The sequence below is a fragment of the Mobula birostris genome, chromosome 25 (assembly GCF_030028105.1).
Source record: "Mobula birostris isolate sMobBir1 chromosome 25, sMobBir1.hap1, whole genome shotgun sequence".
In the NCBI taxonomy this organism is placed as follows: domain Eukaryota; kingdom Metazoa; phylum Chordata; class Chondrichthyes; order Myliobatiformes; family Myliobatidae; genus Mobula; species Mobula birostris.
This window is the reverse complement of record NC_092394.1, coordinates 40561745-40581686: the sequence shown is the minus strand read 5'-3', so window position 1 is coordinate 40581686 and position 19942 is coordinate 40561745. Positions and strand designations below refer to the sequence as shown.

Sequence of the window (19942 nt, the reverse complement as noted above, 5' to 3'; positions counted from 1 at the left end):
GTTATTATAATACCTGCCTCTGTGTCAGCTCACATAGCTGACAGCCAGGACAAATTTGTGACAACTCTCAAGCAACCGTTGCCTTTTCTTCTCCTCGTCCTTCGCTGGCATTGACCATGAGCACAGCAACAGCTGAGTCACATGGTCGTCCGCTCACTACCGCCTTGTATTTGTGCTGGCCGGCTCCGATGGAGTCAACAATCTCCATTTTGTTAAAGCGATTAGTCTTGGGCAGAGTGCAGAAAGTTTTTATTTTGCCACTAAGCACACTGCATGCTGTATCTGGGCCTTAGCACTAATCATCATCTCACCTTTTGTGAATTTTGTAATTACTTATGAGAGAAAGTTTGACAGAAAGCTGTATTATACATCCTTCATTCAGGCTGAAGAGGGAGGCTGACAGCCAAGCTGCATGTTGAGGTCATTTGGAGAAATTAAAGGTGTTAGTTAACCAACTGTGTCCCTTTTCATTAAAAAGATCTTTTGTCAGCTTTGGCTCAGTTGTTCCATATTTCCCTCTGTCTGAAGGTTGTGGGTCCAAATTTCAGTGATTTGATTATATTGTGCTACTTTGACGTATCTGATAGTGCTTTACCCCTAAACTGAGACCTCTTTTTCCTCCTGGGAAAATTTAAAGGGCGATGAAGTTCTCCGGGCCAATATATATCACTCAGCTGTGTCATCATTCTATATATTTCAGGATATTGCTGCTTAATCATTGTTCTATCTAAAGTATTCTTTTGTGAACTCAGAGTGGGAAGGAAGCAATCATGGTTGGGAAAAGTGGGAGGGGAGGGAATGGGAAGCACCAGAGAGACTTTTTTCTTCAAACTTTTCTCCCCTCACTTTCTGGTATTTAACATTTCCACCCTGGGGAATAAAGACTCTGACTATATCGTATCTGTGTGCCTCATAATTTTATGTACTTCTATCAGGTCACCCCTCAGCTTCTGATACTCCAGAGAAAACGCTGTAAGCTTATCCAACTTCTTTATAGTTAATGCTCTCTAATTCAGGCAGCATCCTAATGAGCCTGTCATGTACCCTCTCCAAAGCATCCACATCCTACATGTAGATTGGTGACACAATGATCCAAATTTAACCCAACCCAAGTTTTCTGCCGCCTTAATGAGATTTCCCAACTTTTGTACTCAGTGTTCCAGCATTGAGCACCAAGATAGCACTGGCAACATACAGCAGCAGTTTGTGGCTGGCTCAGGAAGCTACCAGATACTCCACTAGACATACTGTACTTCTGAACTACAATCTCTGCAATCCCTTGAAGAAAAGTACTTTTGGACCATCTAAATGAACTAGCAATTTTATGATCTGAAGGATCGGACGAACTTGACTCTCGATTATAGCTGCACCCATTGTCAGAGCAGCTATCACTGGGGGATGCTGCGTCAAAGCCAGAGAGTGGAAAAGAAGCCAGTTTTCGACAGTACCTGTGCTTGACCATCTCCCTTTCTTTTCGCTGCTGCCATCAAGTGGGAGGTGCAGGGATCTTGGGCCGCATGCCACCGGGTTCAGGGGCACGTATTGTTCTGCAGCCATTGGGCTCCTACAACAGGTTCACTTGCCTCAGCGCTGAATTGACCCACAGTTGCCGACTCACTTTTGGGGTTTCTGCAGCTTATGTTCTGTGTTTTGTTTGTTTATTTTTTTTAACTATTTGCACAGTTTGTCATCTTTGTACATTGGATGCTTGTTAGTATCTTTGTGTGTGGTTTTTCATGGATTGTATTGTGTTTGTTTTGTGGGTACGTGCAGGAAGATGAATCTCGAGGTTTTATATACTTCGATAATAAGTTTGAACTGATGAGGGCAAGTATGCCATATTCTGTCTTTACCACCTATCTACTTGTACCCGCCGCTTGATCCTGCTGATCTCACGTAGATGTGACTGGGCTGATTCAGCGAGTTTAAACTGAAGAGGTGTGAGAAACCAGTTCTGCTCAAACCCACCCCTCACTATTTCAATCTCCAGTGGTGGGTAAACAGTTCTATTTCTGGGTTAGGCAGATTGGCTGACTGTCTGCCCAAGTCTGGGCTTGTTCCTGCAATACAATAGCCTGGGAATAGCTTCGCTCCTGACGCAATAGAAGAGCGCTGATGAAGTAGCTTGTGAACTTCATGAAAAGTGCTTTCTTCTCTCCACTTTAAAAGGGAATGTTCTTCCAGTCTTTCTTTTTTTTTAGGTATAATATGAACCAGTGCTCTTGGGTATCCACAAGGCTTGTTGTGGAGCAAGATAAGGACGGAATGGACATGACTGCCTAGTGCACAGCAAAGGACGTCCTGTGGGTTCACTCCATGTACACACTAGTGGCCACTGAATCAAGGCTCTCCCATTCTGCCAGTCTAGTGCAGGAAATATCTGGAGGAAGGCGAGTTTAGCAGCTATGAATTAAGCTGCAGTGGGTTGTAAACTATCTGTTGCAGCTTTATCACTTTACCCACTGCATCACTTTTCCAATGTCCTTACTGGCTTGGAGTTGAATTCCATTTGCTGTGCTTTATGTGAGGGTATCCTTGTGAACCTTCATATTTAGATTAGCTGTAGGTTTTAAAACTAGGATTATGAACAGAAAAGCCTTTAGGTAGTAGGCTTTTTGTTACGTGCCTATGACCTTTAGTGAACTGTTGCAGCATCAAACCTCAGTTCAGGCATAACTAGTCAAGTGTTACGAGACTGGTTCTTATTCTTACAGAAACATCTGCATGATGCTAAGCTAGGGCACGTCATCAGTGATGTTACCTGGGGTCGTCAGGTGTCTCAGGTCTTACAACATCATACACCCTCGCCCAGGCGACCTGACCGGGGTTGATCAGACCCCGGCCTGTGCCCTAGCAGCAACCCACTGATCTGTCCTTTTTAGCCAGAGCCACCTTGACGCTTTCTCTGCTGCATCTGTGGTGGTAGAAATGGCTCTCCTTCTTCTCTCTCCCGTGATTCCAAGTGCAGTGTATACTTCGCAGAGCAACTGGCCTGCAAAGCCACGACACCCGACCTCCACGGGCCAACACTTTGCTCTCCAGCCTCTTCTTTGGCAGTTCTTCTTCAGATCTTCATACTTAGCTCTTTTCCGACCGTAGGCGGCCTCCATGCGTTCTTCCCACAGCACGGTAAGCTCAAGCATAAGAACGTGTTTCGATGGGTCAGACCACAACACAGTGTCGGGCCGTAATATAGTCTCTGCGATGTGGGGAGGAAACTGCAGCTGTTTTCCCAGGTCTGCTTTTAGCTTCCAGTTCTGCCACAGTTATGATCACTGTTGTCATTATCTGCAGTCTCCTCTCCACATCACCTTCGGCCACTGTTTCCAACACTAGATCTATGTCCTCATCAAATCTTTGCCACTCTGCTGTCTGGCAGGCTTTGGGCCATCTGATCCACTCAGTCTGAGATGTGATGTTGGGATGCACAGCTTGCACCACGCGGAGACTCTGGGTACTGTGGGGTGTTTCCTGACCCCGCTCCTCCTCTGTCTCACCAGATTGGGAATCTGCGCATTGTGGTGCTCTCTGTTGCTCTTTACACTTCATCCTTGACCGGTGGATTTTCAAGCCCCTTCTGGTTCTTACAAATTTTGCCACAGGTGCACTGGCATAACCAGTCAAATGTTACAGGACTGAAAATGAATACAGATAAATAATAGTTTATACTAATTCCATGGAACTGGTAAAAGATTACAATATGTTTTATCTGCACAGGGATTCGTCAAATTCTTCCCACTGCAAAAGTAGAAGTAATTTGATATAATTTTCATTAGTCCCAAAAGATTCTCCCATGAACTAGGATGTTCAAACGACAGTTGTGAATTTTGAAGAACTCTCGGATAGATTTGGACACAGTTGGCAGTCACTTATCAATTGTGTTTGCTTGAGATGGAGAGATTCAGGATCCGCTTTATTATCACCGGCGTGTGTCATGAGATTTGTTAACTGGGCAGCAGCAGTTCAATGCAATACATACAATACAATGCAATTTTCTTAATGCATGCATAACTAAATGACAATAAAAGTGGACTGTGTGTCCTCATAATCTTAACATAAAATAGAAGAAAGAAAGCAAAAATAAATAGATTGTAAATCAATTACAGTTTCTATTAAATAGATTAAAAATCATGCAAAAACAGAAATAATATATTAAAAAGTGAAGTAGTGTTCATGGGTTCAATATCCATTTAGGAATTGGATGGCAGAGGGGAAGAAGCTGTTCCTGAATCGCTGAGTGTGTGCCTTCAGGCTTCTGCACCTCCTACCTGATGGTAACAGTGAGAAAAGGGTATGCCCTGGGTGCTGGAGGTCCTTAATAATGGACGCTGCCTTTCTGAGCCACCGTTCCCTAAAGTTGTCCTGGGTACTTTGTAAGCTTGTACCCAAGAAGGAGCTGACTAGATTTACAGCCTTCTGCAGCTTCTTTTGGTCCTGTGCAGTAGCACTCTCCCCCATACCGAACAGTGATGCAGCCTGTCAGAATGCTCTCCCCAGTACATCTATAGAAGTTTTTGAGTATTTTTGATGACATACCAAATCTCCTCAAACTCCTAATGAAATATAGCCGCTATCTTGCCTTCTTTATAACTGCATCGATATGTTGGGACCAGGTTAGAATCTCAGAGATCTTGACACCCAGGAACTTGAAACTGCTCACTCTCTTCACTTCTGATCCTTCTATGAGGATTAGTATGTGTTCCTTCGTCTTACCCTTCCCAAAGTCCACAATGAGCTCTTCCGTCTTACTGATGTTGAGTGCCAGGTTGTTGCTGCGGCACCACTCCATAGTTGGCATATCTCGCTCCTGTACACCCTCTCATTACCACCTGAGGTTCTACCAACAATGGTTGTATCATCAGCAAATTTATAGATGGTACTTAAGATATGCCTAACCACACAGTCATGGGTATATAGAGAACAGAGCAGTGGGCTAAGCACACACTCTTTGAGGTGCACCAGTGTTGATTGTCAGCGAGGAGGAGATGTTATCATCAATCCGCACATACTGTGGTCTTCTAGTTAGGAAGTCGAGGATCCAATTGCAGAGGGAGGTACAGAGGCCCAGGTTCTGTAACTTCTCAATCAGGATTGTGGGAATGATGGTGCTAAACCCTGAGCTATAGTTGACGAACAGCATCCTGACGTAGGTGTTTGTGTTGTCCAGGTGGTCTAAAGCCATGTGGACAGCCATTGAGATTGTATCTGAAATTGACCTATTGTGGTGATAGGCAAATTGCAATGGGTCCAGGTCCTTCCTGAGGCAGGTGTTCAGTCTAGTCATGACCAACCTCTCAAAGAATTTCATCATTGTAGATGTGAGTGCTACTGGGTGATAGTCATTAAGGCAGCTCACATTATTCTTCTTAGGCACTGGTATAATTGTTGCCTTTTTGAAGCAAGTGGGAACTTTCGTCCGTAGCAATGAGAGGTTGAAAATGTTCTTAAGTACTCCCACCAGTTGGTTGTCACAAGTTTTCAGAGCTTTACCAGGTACTCCAGCGGGACCTTCCACCTTGCAAGGGTTCACTCTCTTTAAAGACAGCCTAACATCAGCCTCTGAGACAGATCACATGGTCAGTGGGTGCAACAGGAATCTTCACAGAGTAATTGTATTCTCCTTTTCAAAGCGAGCATAGAAGGCATTGAGTTCATCTGGTAGTGAAGCATCGCTGCCATTCTTGATATTGGGTTTTGCTTTGTTGGAAATAATGTCTTGCAAGCCCTGCCAGAGTTGTTGTGCATCTGATGTCTCCTCCAAACTCGTTCAAGCTTGTTTCTTGGTCCCTGAAATCCCCCTCCGCAAATCATACCTGGTTTTCTGGTATAGACCTGGGTAGCCAGACTTGAATGCCACAGATCTAGCCTTCAGCAGATGACGTACCTCCTGGTTCATCCACAGCTTTTGGTTTGGGAATGTACAGTAAGTCTTTGTAGGCACACACTCACCCACACAGGTTTTAATGAAGTCGGTAACAACTGCAGCATACTCATCCAGATTCAAAGATGAATCCCCGAATACAGTCCAGTCCACCGATTCAAAGCAATCCTGTAGCGCTCCTGTGCTTCCCTTGTCCAAATCTTCTTGGTCCTCTCTGCTGGTGCTGCAGTCTTCAGTCTCTGCCTATACTCAGGGATTAGAAGTACAGCTTTCAGACTTCCCAAAGTGAGGGTGTGGTATAGCATGGTAGGCATTCTTGATGGTGGTGTAACAATGGTTCATTGTGTCTGGCATTGCAAGTGATCTGTTGATGGTAATCGTTTAGTGATATCCCCCCCCCCCCCGCCCCAGACTAGCCTGGTTAAAATCCCTCAAAACGATGGTGAAGGTGTTAGTGTGTGCTGTTTCGTGCATGTTAATCCCATTGCTCAGATCATCTAAAGCATGACTGACATTGGCCTGAGGTGGAATGTATACTGCTACCAAAATGATCCTGGAAATCTCCTGTGGTAGGTTAATAGACAACCCTTAACTGTGAGATATTCCAGATTTCATGAGCAGAATTGGGACAGCAGTGATATATTTGTGCACCAAGAAGAGTTGATCATGAGGCATACTCCATCACCTCTGCTTTTGAGAGACAGTATAGATCTGTCCTGACGGCGTATAGTAAATCTGTCGATCTGAATCGCTGCATCTGGTAAGGAAGGGCTTAACCAGGATTCCGTGAAACAAAGGACACACGCGGTCCTAGTGTCCCTCTGATTCAGCACCCTGGCTCTGAGATCATCGATTTTATTCACCAGAGGCTGCACATTTGCCAGCAAGGTAGTCGGTATTGGGAGTTTAAAAAACCCGTTTCCTTAAACGCACTTGTATCCCTGACCTGCAGCCACGTTTTCTGCGTGGAATCCAGCGAGGAGTCCGTCCACAACCGGCTTTGTTTCCGTCAGTTTTAAGCAGCGATAGTTCATTTAATCGCATTAAGACATCTTTGTTAACTCTACTGACCTTGGAAGCAGTTGTGATCTTAGCTGTATCAGGCTGAAACGGAAATACTTAATCGTATCCATTGAGAGTTCTGCTGCTACACGAGTTGCCACTCGAGGCACCCTGAAACATTCCTTGGCCTTATGGTTTGATCACGAGCTTTGCTGACAGAGGTTTTAGGCTTACAACAGATGTGGAGATTACTGCAGCTGCTTTTTAAACCTAGGGCTAGATGTAAAGGGGTAGCCATCTGAAGTCAAAAGCTTCAAGTGAATCAGTCAGGTTGAGATTTGACTAAATTTCTGATCAAAAGATATTGTGCAGACTAAGGGCACGTAATATGCTGTAAATTTCTATGTCCCATGTTCAATAGTTGTATCATTAGCATATTTATAGATGGTGTTTGAGCTGTGCCTAACCACACAATCGTGGACATAGAGCGAGGAGAGCAGTGGGCTATGCACGCATCCTTGAGGTGCACCAGTGTTGATTGGTAGTGCGGAAGAGATGTTATTTCTGATCCGCACAGAGTGTTGTCTTCCGATGAGGAAATCAAGGATCCAGTTGCAGAGGGAGGCTCAGAGGCCCAGGTTTTGGAGCTTATTGATTAGAACTGAGGGTATTATTGCGTTGAACTTTGAGTTCTAATCAGTAAACTGCAGCCTGACGTAGATATTACTATTGTCCAGGAGATCAAAGGCCAAGTGGAGTGCCAGTAAGATTGCATTTGCTGTAGACCTATTGTGGTGATAGGCAAATTGCAGTGGGTTCAAGTTCTTGCCTAGGCAGGAGTTGATTCTGGGCATGACCAATGTTTCAAAAGTATTTCATCACGGTAGATCACAATGTTGTGCCGACCATGCAATCTACTCTAGAAACTGCCTAGAATTTCCCTAGCACATAGCCCTCTATTCTTCTAAGCTCCATGTACCTATCTAAGAGGCTCTTAAAAGACACTATTGTATCTGCTTCCACCACCGCCGCCAGCAGTGCATTCCACGCACCCACCACTCTCTGTGTGGAAAAACTTACCCTGACATCCCCTCTGTACCTACTTCCAAACACCTTAAAACTATGCCCCCTCGTGTTAGCCATTTCAGCCCTAGGAAAAAGCCTCTGGCTATCTACACCTTCAATGCCCCTCATCATCTTATACACCTCTATCAGATCATCTCTCATGCTCTGTCGCTCCGAGGAGAAAAGGCCAAGTACACTCAACCTATTCTCATAAGGTACGCCTTCCAATCCAGGCAACAGCCTTGTAAATCTCCTCTGCACTTTCTCTTATAGTATCCACATCCTTCCTGTGGTGAAGTGAGGCGACCAGAACTGAACACAGTACTCCAAGTGGGGTCTGACTGAGGTCTTATATAGCTGTAACATTACCTCACGGCTCTTGAACTCAGTCCCATGGTTGATGAATGCCAACACATCATACGCCTTCTTAACAACACTGTCAACCTGCGCAGCAGCTTTGAGTGTCCTATCGACACGAACCCCAAGATCTCTCAGATCCTCCACACTGTCAAGAGTCTTAGTGTTTATATTATATTCTGTCTTCAAATTGGACCTACCAGAATGAACCACTTCACACTTATCTGGGTTGAAGTCCATCTGCCACTTCTCAGCCCAGTTTTGCATCCTATCAATGTCCCGCTGTAACCCCTGACAGCCCTCCACACTATCCACAACACCCCCAACCTTTGTGTCATCAGTAAACTTACTAACCCACCCTTCTACTTCTTCATCCAGGTCATTTATAAAAATCACAAAGAGGAGGGATCCCAGAACAGATCCCTGAGGCACACCACTGGTCACCAACCTCCATGCATCTACAACCACCATTTGCATTCTGTGGGCAAGCCAATTCTGGATCCACAAAGCAAGGTCTCCTTGGATCCCATGCCCCCTTACTTTCTGAAGGAGCCTTGCATGGGGAACCTTATCAAATTCCTTATTGAAATCCATATACACTACATCCACTGCTCTAACTTCATCAATGGGTTTTGTTACTTCCTCAAAGAAGTCAATCAGGCTCGTATGGCAGGACCTGCCCTTGACAAAGCCATGCTGACTATCCCTAATCAGATTTTGTCTCTCCAAATGCTCATAAATCCTGCCCCTCAGAATATTCTTCAAGAATCTTCCCACCACTGAAGGCAGACTCTCTGGTCTATAATTTCCTGGATTATCTCTACTCCCTTTCTTGAACAAGAGAACATTTACAACCCTCCAATCCTCCGGTACTTCTCCCGTCCCTGTTGATGATACAAAGATCATCGCAAGAGGCTCAGCAATCTCCTCCCTCGCTTCCCACAGTAGCCTGGGGTATATCTCATTCGGTCCCAGTGACTTAACTAACTTAATGCTTTTCAAAAACTCCAGCACATCCTCTTTCTTAATGCCTATATGCTCAAGTGTTTCAGTCCACTGTAGGTCATCCCCACAATTGCCAAGGTCTTTTTCCCTTGTGAATACTGAAGCAATGTATTCATTGTGTACCTCTGCTACTGCCTCCGACTCCATGCACACATTTCCACCATCGCACCTGTGTGGTCTTATTCTCACATGGCTCATCCTCTTCCTCTTTACGTAGAATACCTTGGGGTTTTCCTTATCCTGCTCACCAAGGCCTTCTCATGGCCCCTTCTGATTCTCCTAATTCCATTCTTAAGCTCCTTCCTAGCAACCTTGTAATTTTCTAGGGCTCTAACAGTACCTAGTTTATTGAACCTTTCGAAAGCTTTTCTTCTTAGCTAGATTTTCTATATACCTTGTATACCGTGGTTCTTTAACTCTACCATCCTTTCCCTGCCTCAATATTCCCTGAATAATTGCCACATTTCTGCCGTGCATTTCCCTGAGAACATCTGCTCCCAACTTATGCTCCCAAGTTCCTGCCTAATAGCAGCATATTTCCCCCTACCCCAATTAAATGTTTTCCCAAATTGTCTGCTCCTATCCCTCTCCAGCACTATAGTGAAGTAGATAGAGTTCTGGTCACTACCTCCAAAATGCTCTCCCACCAAGAGATCTGACACCTTGTTGGCAGAATTTCAGATGGTGACAAGAAGGCATGCAGGAGAGAGATAGATCAGCTAGTTGAATTATGTCACAGTAACAGCCTTGCATTTAATGTCAGTAAAACCGAGGGATTGATTGTGAATTTCAGAAAGGGAAAATTGAGGGAACACACACTGGTCCTCACCGAGGGATCAAAAATGGAAAGGGTGAGTGGTCCCAAGTCCCTGGGTGTCAACATCTCCGAGGACCCATCCTCAGTCCAACAGATTGATGCAGTCACAAAGAAGGCATGGCAGCAGCTTTATTTCATTAGGAGTTTGAGGAGAATTGGTCTGTCACCAAAGACGCTCACAAATTTCTACAGATGTTCTTGAAGAGCATTACCATCTGGTATGGAGGGGGCCACTGCACAGGATCAGAAAAATCTGGAGAAAGTTGCAAACTCAGCCAGCTCCATCATGGGCTCTAGCTTCCCCAGCATCCAGGACGCCTTTGGTAGACGATACTTCAAAAAGGCACCATCCATCACCCAGGACATGTCCCCTTCTGATTGCTACCATGAGAGAGGAGGTGCAGGAGCCTGAAGGCACATGCTTAATGTTTCAGAAACAGCTTCTTCCCCTCCACCAACAGGTTTCTGAATGGACAATGAACACATGAACGCTACCTTAGTTGTTTTTTTTTTTGCGTCTCTTTTTGCACTACTTAGTTAATTTAATTTTCTTTGTGTGTGTGTGTGTGTGTGTGTGTATGTATATATCTACGTATAGTTTTTTTTAATTATGTGTTGCAATGTACTGCTGCCTCAAAACAACAAATTTCACAACATACGTCAGTGATATTAAACCTGATTCTGACTGCAGCTGTCTCCTTCCGGCTTTTTATCAGGAGGTACCACAATTCAGGTGAGGTTTTAAATTAGCATCACATTTGCCTCTCCTGTGGTTGAGGGGTAGTTTGTTGTCATGGTGTAGTTTGATTGTTCGACGGAGAACATTCTTCTTGTGGCCATTGTTTCTCTTGACAGCACCAGCATGCCTGTTTAGAACTACTTTGCTTGCAGGGCAGAAACCCAACTCCAAGGCTGTTTATGGAATGTGATTTTTTTTTCTCAGCTTTGAATCACTTATTTATTGATTGAGAGAAATAAAATGTCAGTTACATACCAAATAAAACCTTAATTTTAAATGGAATTAGATGAATGAGCAGAAATGGTTCAAAGCATACCTCTAATTTTTCAGTAGTAAAACTTCACCTGATATTGGAGCAGTTTTGTAACGTGGTGGGATTTATATTTAAAATTCCTCAAACTGGCATGGCTGTGCTTTTAGATTGTGACTCGGCAGAGATCGTCGAGTACAACTGAGGAGGCTGCTGCGAGAAGGCTCCTGAGGTCAGCGACTGGAATCATATCATTTGGAGACTGGACAGTCTGTGATCTCCGCATAGGAGAAAGGAAAAAGGACACATTGTCCATAAACTCTGGCCGGCCTTGGTTTAAGCGGTGGATTGTCATTCCATAAAGCTCGTCCTGAAGCATATTCTGTTTCATGGAGAAATATCCCAGTAATCTCCTGCAATTGATAATTTGAATGTGATAGCTGGACTCTGATGCCTAGTGCCATGGCTCCTACTTTGTATAAAGTTTTTGGAGGTGATAACTAATTATGCCTTCACACAAGTGAGTCAACCTCTACTGATTGGATTTGAATTAGATTTTCAAACTGTACATTTTCTGCCACTACTACTACACAAATCTGAAAAGTGGAGTTGAGTGGTTAGATTGGGAAGGTTATTCCTGGATAATTAGTCAAATTGCAAGCAAGAAGAAATCTGCAGATGCTGGAAGTCCAAAGCACAACACAAAATGCTGGAGGAACTCAGCAGGCCAGGCAGCATCTACAAAAAAAGTACAGTTGACGTTTCAGGCCGAGACCCTTCGGCAAGACTGGAGGAGAAAAAGATTCTCAACCATAGGAGGGGCAACTGTGATGCTAATTTAAAGCCACAAATGAATTGTGACATCTCCAAACAAAAAAGTGGATGAAGACAGCTGCAGTCAGAATCAGGTTTTTTTTTCCTCTAGTCCTGTGGAAGGGTCTCGGCTTGAAACATCGGCAGTACTCTTTTCATAGAAACATAGAAAACCTACAGCACAATACAGGCCCTTCAGCCGACAAAGCTGTGCCGAACATGTCCTTGCCTTAGAACTACCTAGGCTTACCCATGGCCCTCTATTTTTCTAAGCTCCATGTAGCCATCTGGGAATCTCTTAAAAGACCCTATCGTTTCTGCCTCCACCACCGCCACCGGCAGCCCATTCCACGCGCTCACCACTCTGCATAAAAAATAACAAACAACTTACCCCTGACATCTCCTCGGTACCTACTTACAAGCACCTTAAAACTATGTCCTCTTCTGCTAGCCATTTTAGCCCTGGGAAAAAGCCTCTGACTATCCACACGATCAATGCCTCTCATCATCTTATACACCTCTATCAGGTCACCTATCATCCTCCGTCACCCCAAGGAGAAAAGGCTGAGTTCACTCCACCTATTCTCATAAGGCATGCTCCCCAATCCAGGCAATGTCCTTGTAAATCTTCTCTGCACCCTTTCTATGGTTTCCATGTCCTTCCTGTGGTGAGGTGACCAGAACTGAGCACAGTACTACAAGTGGAGTCTGACCAGAGTCCGATATAGCTATAACTTCTCAGCTCCTAAACTCAATCCCACGGTTGATGGAGGCCAATGCACCGTATGCCTTCTTAACCACAGAGTCAACCTGCGTAGCAGCTTTGAGTGTCCTATGGACTCAGACCCCAAGATCTCTCTGATCCTCCACACTGCCAAGAGTCTTGCCATTAATGCTATATTCTGCCATCATATTTGACCTACCAAAATGAACCACCTCACACTTATCTGGGTTTTCCATAGATACTGCCTGGTCTGCTGAGTTCCTCCAGCATTTTGTGTGTGTTGCCTGGATTATTAGTGTTGAGTTGAAGAGGTGTTCTCTTCACTGCAGTAACATGCTGATTAAAATATGGATTTTGAAATGTATCAGTATCCTAGTGTCAGTGTAACTAAGCCTGCTTTGTTAAATACATTTTACACATTTGAAGCAAAAATAATGCATACTGTCAAGATTCAATTGTGTTTAGGTACACGATTTGTTTTTGTGACTGCGTATCGCTGCACATTCTATAGATACCATCATACTCAGATATATCTCATCCTCTCATCAGTGGGTGTTCAGTTCCTCATCTGTTTTGGTTTTGACCATTTTGTTGAATCGAGCACAAAGACAGCTATGCAGCAAAAGGTCTGAAATATGGGCTGAGTATGAAGTCTGAGCTGGGATTAGGCTCCAGAACACCAGGGGTCAGAAAGAAGTAGGTGTCTAGCTGGAGCCGAGGTACAGAGTGCTGAGATATTTCTTACTCCCTTCAAATTCAGTGAATTTGCTGAGAAACTTGCTTAACTGTTGTGAGAAATCTAATGAAGTTGGTCTGACCTTTAATAGGAGTGACATACAAATTCTGAAATCCTGGTAGACCAGCACCACCATAGTCCCAAGGAGGGTTTCAGAGTTTAACTGTGTTCACAAGGCAAATGGTATTTTAATCTTGACCACAGTCTGAATGCAGAACTAAGGAATAGACACAAGAATCTGCAGATGCTGGAAATCTTGAAAAACTCACGCAAGGTGCTCCAGGACCTCAGCAGCAATGGTGGGCCTCATTCCTTATTCCCCTTCACAGATGCTGCCTGACCTGCTGAGTTCCTCCAGCATTTTGTGAGTATTACAGAAGTAAGGAAGTGTATGCAAAGCCTAGAATTTTGTGTACAATTTTGATTGCCTTACCTAAGAATGAATGACTTCCAATAGAGGGAGGACAGCAAAGGTTCACTAGACTGGTTCCAGAGATGCTGAATTGGCTGCATGACAAGCTATGAATAGATGAGGTGTGTATTCTCTAAAATTTATTAAAGAGAGCAGCAATTTCTTGTGGGATTTGTTTTGAACATTCTTACGGCCTGAGAAGCTGTTTGGAGGGAGGATCTTGATTTTAGTTGGAGTCCAATATCAGGAGCACAATCTGAGATTTTTCTTGTTCCTTTTCGCGCCTTGTGGTGCATTGGGTGGCATTTTTTTTTTGCTGTTTCCGTAGCATTTGTTTGTTTTTTACGAGGCCGAGTCACTAGCTCGCCAATCAACCCGGTGTGGATGGAAAACGTGCAGGGAGTTGGCCGGATTTGAACCCGGGACCACTGGCCTTAAAATCCAGTGCTGATGCCACTACACTACCGGCTGGCTAGAATCTGAGATTTAGGGGTGGGCTAATTAGATTCAAGATGAAGAGAAATTTCTTCACAGTAGATGGTGTGTCTTTGGCATTCTGTAGCCTATAGGGCTGAGGAGGGTTGATCATTGAGTTCACTCAGAAAAGAACTTGATAGATATCTAGACATTGATGGAATTAACAATGATTGGCCTTGGGACAAGGCAGAGGCACTGAGGTAGAGGATGACTCTTGATGATTGGCAGAAGTGACCCAAAGGAATAGACGGACTTCCACTCCCATTTCTTATGTAATTCTCTGCTGAATGTTTCAGTTCTCTCACCACCTTTTGCTTACTCACGAATGCTTTGTTTATGCATCACATATATCATATTCATCTTAAATGAAAATAAGTATCACTTGTGCTTTTATTCCACATTTTCTACCACTGCCCCTTGCATTGCAAAGGTAGGTTAGCATGAAATGGGATTAACTTTTTTTTCTGTTTAATTTGAACTCCTATACCCTGTTGCTCAGTCAAGCTAACAAACCTCAACTCTCTAACAAGCCCCATGTTCAAATCCATTTGACCATACAAACCTCAGGTCATGCTTGCCTTATCTTGTAATTTTTTGGAATCGTGCTTGCCTTATCTCAGTAATCTTCTCCCATCTTACATTATCTCTCAGCTATCCTAATGTCTGGTTTCAATCACTCCTCCAGTGTTTACCTCTTGTTCATCTTCCTTTGTGCTTCGTCTTTCTCATTGTCTTCCCCCTTCACACCGTATATACTGGCAATCCTTCCCTTTGTACTGCTCATGCTGGGTATCTTCCCTTTGAACAGCTTCTGGTGATCTTTTCTCTTCTCCTCTTAGTCCTGATGCTAGGTCTCAACTTCTGCCCTTTGCCTTCACAGATGCTGCTTAACATGTTATGTTCTTAGTGTTCTGTTCTTATTGTTCTAGATTCCAGCATCTGCAGTCTTTTTGTCTTCATTTCCACGTCCTTTTGTGGTGCTCCAATGTTCCATTTCCATGTCCTTTTGTAGTGTTCCAGTGTTCCATTTCCATGTCCTTTTGCGGTGCTCCAGTGCCTGTGCACGTTACGCCATGCCCTGTTTTCCTTGATTGCCTCATCCTATACCACCCAAGACTTCTGCTGTACAATCATCCAATTAGTTTTTTCTGCAACTTCCGCATGCCTTGACAAGCCTTTATACACTGTGGAGAATGGTTAGAGTAAAATGCTTCTTTACAGTTGTTTTTTCTGAATGATCAACATTAAAGCATTTGTGTTTATAAGGTCTGTTATCTAAATCAGACCTTGGAGCCTCCAACACCGATCACTGCAGAAACGTGTTCAAATTTGATGCAGTCAGCTAGTCTCTCCTAGTTAAGTTTGCATTCTACCAAGCTATTTAATCCCTCATCTTTTTACCCAGTAGTTCTTCGTATTCAATTATCTTGGTCATCAGAGCGGTTTAAACTTCTATTCCCTCTGAACTTAATCTGGTACAATCCAGAGGTGGTACTCCATTTTACAGCTGAGAATCAAACTGAGATCCCATCTGCTTGTTGGATTAAAAACAAAACCGGTGACAGTAGTACGAGCAGGAAATTCTCCCAGTGGCCCTCCAGCACTTTTCTCTCAGTGTTAAACAGATTTCTGCTCGTTTACATTGTGTGAGGAAATATCGTCTCTCCTGCTTTAAATGTCTATAGTCACACTGTGAATGAAACCTTGCAGGGGGAGGAAGCAGTGGAATAGAAGGAAACAGTCAGTTACATCTAAAGGAGAGTAGTTTCAAACTAACCTGCGTACTGGATAATTGACTGGACCCACAGTAATTGATTGCTCTTTCTGTCGCCCACGGGTGCCATTGCAGAGTTTAACAAGGCAGCCAAATCACCCTGATTCTACCAGTCAACGCACACAGAATGCTAGAGGAACTCAGCAGGCCAGGCGGCATCTGTGGAAGAAAGTACAGTCAATGTTTCGGGCCGAAACCCTTCAGCCCTCTGCTCCCCCTGTGTTCTCTGCTGCAATCTGAGCGTCGACTGTACTTTTTTCCATAGACGCTGCCTGGCCTGCTGAGTTCCTCCAGCACTTTGCGTGTGCTGCTCGGACTTCCAGCATCTGCAGATTTTCCCATGTTTTGTGCTGATTCTACCAGTTCCTTCCCAATAGGTTAGGTTGGAACAAGCCCTTGGGATTGAATTATGTTAAAGTGATTTGTTTCCTGCTGATACTTCTCCTTTTCTTGACAGGGCTTCAGCAGACCTGATGATGCAGTGGAGGAATGGAATCTGTTTCGTACAGAGACAATACTAAATATAAAACTTAAAATGTTTCAAGTGGAATGCGTTTTGAAATATGTTAAAATACTTGCTTAAAATTGGTTAAATGTTTCCCATACAACAAGTATGTTTCAGGTAGCGGCACTCTGCAGTTATTGGGAACTAACTGGGACAATGTACAAGTGTTGCTGCAAACATCAAATGTCCCGTGTGTATTCTCCATTTCGTTTGAAACCCATGAGCTACTTGGTTGAAGTTGTATGCTCCTTGAGTAATCTGATTTACAAGAATAAGCTCTCAAGTTATTTGTCATTGTTTAGATATTAAGTGTGCATGTACCACTGGTGCAGTGGATGTTTTCTTACACACTGGTGGAGAGGTAACAGTGATCTCAAAGAAATCAGTCAACTCAAAACTGACAGACATTATTCTGTGTATATGTTGTTCCCAAGAGTTCTGTTTAATTTTGCTTTAAATAAACTGTTTGATTACGAAAGTTGTCTGACAATTGCAAAGCTTCAATGAAATGGATAAATATGCACAGCTTGGAGACCATCCTTGTGAATTTACTGTTGTTATAAGGAGTTTGGTACTTCACTGGCCTTGTTCTAATTTTTCAGCCTTCTAAATATTTTAAACTGTATTTTTAATTTTATGAGCATAGGCAACATCTTAAATGGAAAGTTCAACCCAAACTGGATTGCTTGCCTCTGTTGTAATAGTGTGATACCTCCTCAGCCAGATTTCTGTCACCCTGTGTAAACTCATATTTCCAGTTCAGGTCAATGGTGTAACCAGCCCCCAGGGTACTTCCTTTGTCTGCTTCTGTGCATTAAATCAGAGTCCTTGGTGTTTTATCTAACTCAGAACTGCTCCTTCGGTCCGTTGGCTGAGAGCTTTTACTGAATTTAAAGCAATAAAAGGTCATGGACCCAGTGTTGTCTTCTCGAACTAATTGGTTCCCAAAATTACAGTGACACATGAGGTCAGCCCAATTCCTGAAAATCAGGAAGGGTTATTGGATGGATTATAGCGCTCTCTCTAGAACTGAGTCATGTGTGAAGGAATCTGATAAACAAAACAGCAACCTGTGCAGGAAGTTCAGCTGTGGTGACAAAATGAACAGCACTGAGGTGGTTTCATTGCAGTAGGGGCAGTTTCTTGGGCACTTGGTTCCCCTCTCATCTAAGGTCATTATTTACTCCCCTGACAACTGGAGCATCTAACATTAAACTTGTGTTGCAGAAAAATTAAAATCTGAATATCTAGAGCAAACTGCTGAAGTATGACCTCATAACTTCAAGGCAAGAGAATCAGCATCTCTGGCCTGGTTGGACAGGGAAATGATTGCATCTCCTTAACCAAACAGATTTTGGGCTTTCTATAAATCCATAAACATTAACAACTAAAGTAAAATACCCAATGAATTTTCAGTTCAGAATTAAATATCAACAATTAACTTATTTTGGATTAAAGGTAACATGCTCTTATAATGAAAGCATCTTCTGCAGGGGACGTGTCCGCTCTCCAGGCAGGTACGAGTGTTTCAAATCTACAGAAGAATTCACTTCATGAAATTAGCACTGAGCAAATTGGGCAGAAATTCCTGTGTTAACCTTGCCTCGCTCTTGTTCTTGCCTGTATTTGCTGTAGCATTTATCCTTGAATAAGGGAAACAGCATTAGCCTCACTGCTACTTCATCAGTAAATATGGGCCCATTAGTACCGACCCTCTGGGAGTGGTATGTGAACTGATTAAGTGTACTGAGATACCTGGTTTAACTTTCACTACACTTAGTTTTTTTGGGGGGGAACAGGTTATTTAGGATTCAGGTCAATCCACCTTCTTGCCTCATCTCTTCCCCACCCCCCACCCCCCAAAAAAAACAAATGAAATTTCATCAGCATCCAGTCATGACCGTTGTTGGTATGTTGTGAAGCCATCACTAAAGAGTTGTGGCCCAGCAGTGCCTCATCAGAAACAAATTGGGGATTGTAATTGAGTATGAGGCAGCAACAGCCAGAAAAGAGATGTTGCTTTCTGTATGTTCTGCTTTACCAGTTGGTTGTATGCCTCATCTTGTTTCCCCTCCCCCCACCCGTCTGCCTTCTATTGTGACAGACCCTGTCTTTCAGGAGATGGAGCAAAAATGAACCCTGAGCCATAAAGTTCTGGAGAACAGGAGGACTGGATGCCTCGTGAGATTTTAGTGATGACTTCTTCAGTTGACCAGTCAATCAACAGCTACTGTCCAAGATGAAACTTTTAGAATAGTTAGCTGACTAAGGTCTTGGAGTTGAGAGTCTCCTGGAGCCTGGGGAGGTGATAGCTGTGAGAAGTGAAAAGACTGAATTGTTTTGGAACTAAAGGGGTCAGAGATAAAAGAGTTCCCACAGGACTTTCTTCAAGTAGAACATACACAAATTCCACCGACTTCTGTTTTAAGTGACTTCAATAAATCAGTTGTGAAATAAAATGCTCTCCTTCTGCCAAATCCATAATCTCCTTTCTGTTGTTTACTGTGATATTTAGACGGGATATCCTAGTTAAGCTGGAAACCTATGATACTGGGAGCATTTATGGAGAGGTGACTCGAAGACATGGCACTACAAGAAGCAAAGGTTATTTAAAAATCATGCTGTATTCTGAGGTTGTCTAACGTGCTAATAAAACCCAATTTTGTTTTATTTCTGTGATGCTTTTTGTAAATCAAGCATTGCGCCGGCAATTCATATTAGGTTGTGTGCGGGTTTATTTGTTGCTGAGTAACCCAAATGTTCTTACTGCCACGAGTCCTGCCCCTCAACGCCAGAACTGATGCAGGACCGTCAACGTCGTGCTCAGTCTCCAACGTCAACAGAGAAAAGCTGTCACTAGCAGCTGAATCAAAGCTGTCCTCAAAGAGATACAGCAGAGGAACAGGCCTACCGAGTGCATGCTAACTATCAACCACCCACTAACTCCATTTTTTAAATTCTCTCCATATTCCCATCATCGTCCCACAGACTCCACCACTCACTACGTATAGGGGAATTTACAATGGCCAATTAAGCCACCAACCCACACACCTCTGGAATGTAGCAGGAAGCTGGGTCACCCAAGGGAAACCCACACAGTTACGGAGTGAATATGACAACACTCAAGATCATAATTCGACTGCGATCTCTAGTGAGGCAGCAGTTCTACTTAGTGAGCTGACCACAGTGATTATTTGTTGAGCCAAATGAATTAAGCTTTTTCTATGTTGTCTTTACACCTGTTCTTTCCAGGACTAATGTTTCACATTTACAAATGGATCTACTGGCCCTCTACAGCTTCCTAACTGACTGCTCAGAGCCCTGGACCATGTGCTGCACATTCTCAATATCCCCTAGCATTTGTAAGTTTGAATCAGCATCGTAT

General features: G+C 43.6%; 1 protein-coding gene across 3 annotated transcripts in view; it reads left to right on the top strand.

Moving 5' to 3' along the window:
• fkbp6 (FKBP prolyl isomerase 6) overlaps window positions 1–17035 on the top strand; it is a 79341-nt gene extending 62306 nt beyond the window's left edge. For all 3 annotated transcript variants that reach the window (XM_072243056.1, XM_072243054.1, XM_072243055.1), the window contains exon 10: window positions 16510–17035. The gene's annotated coding sequence lies outside the window, so the exon portion shown is untranslated. The remainder of the gene's footprint in view (window positions 1–16509) is intronic.
• The last annotated feature ends 2907 nt before the right edge of the window (window positions 17036–19942 follow it).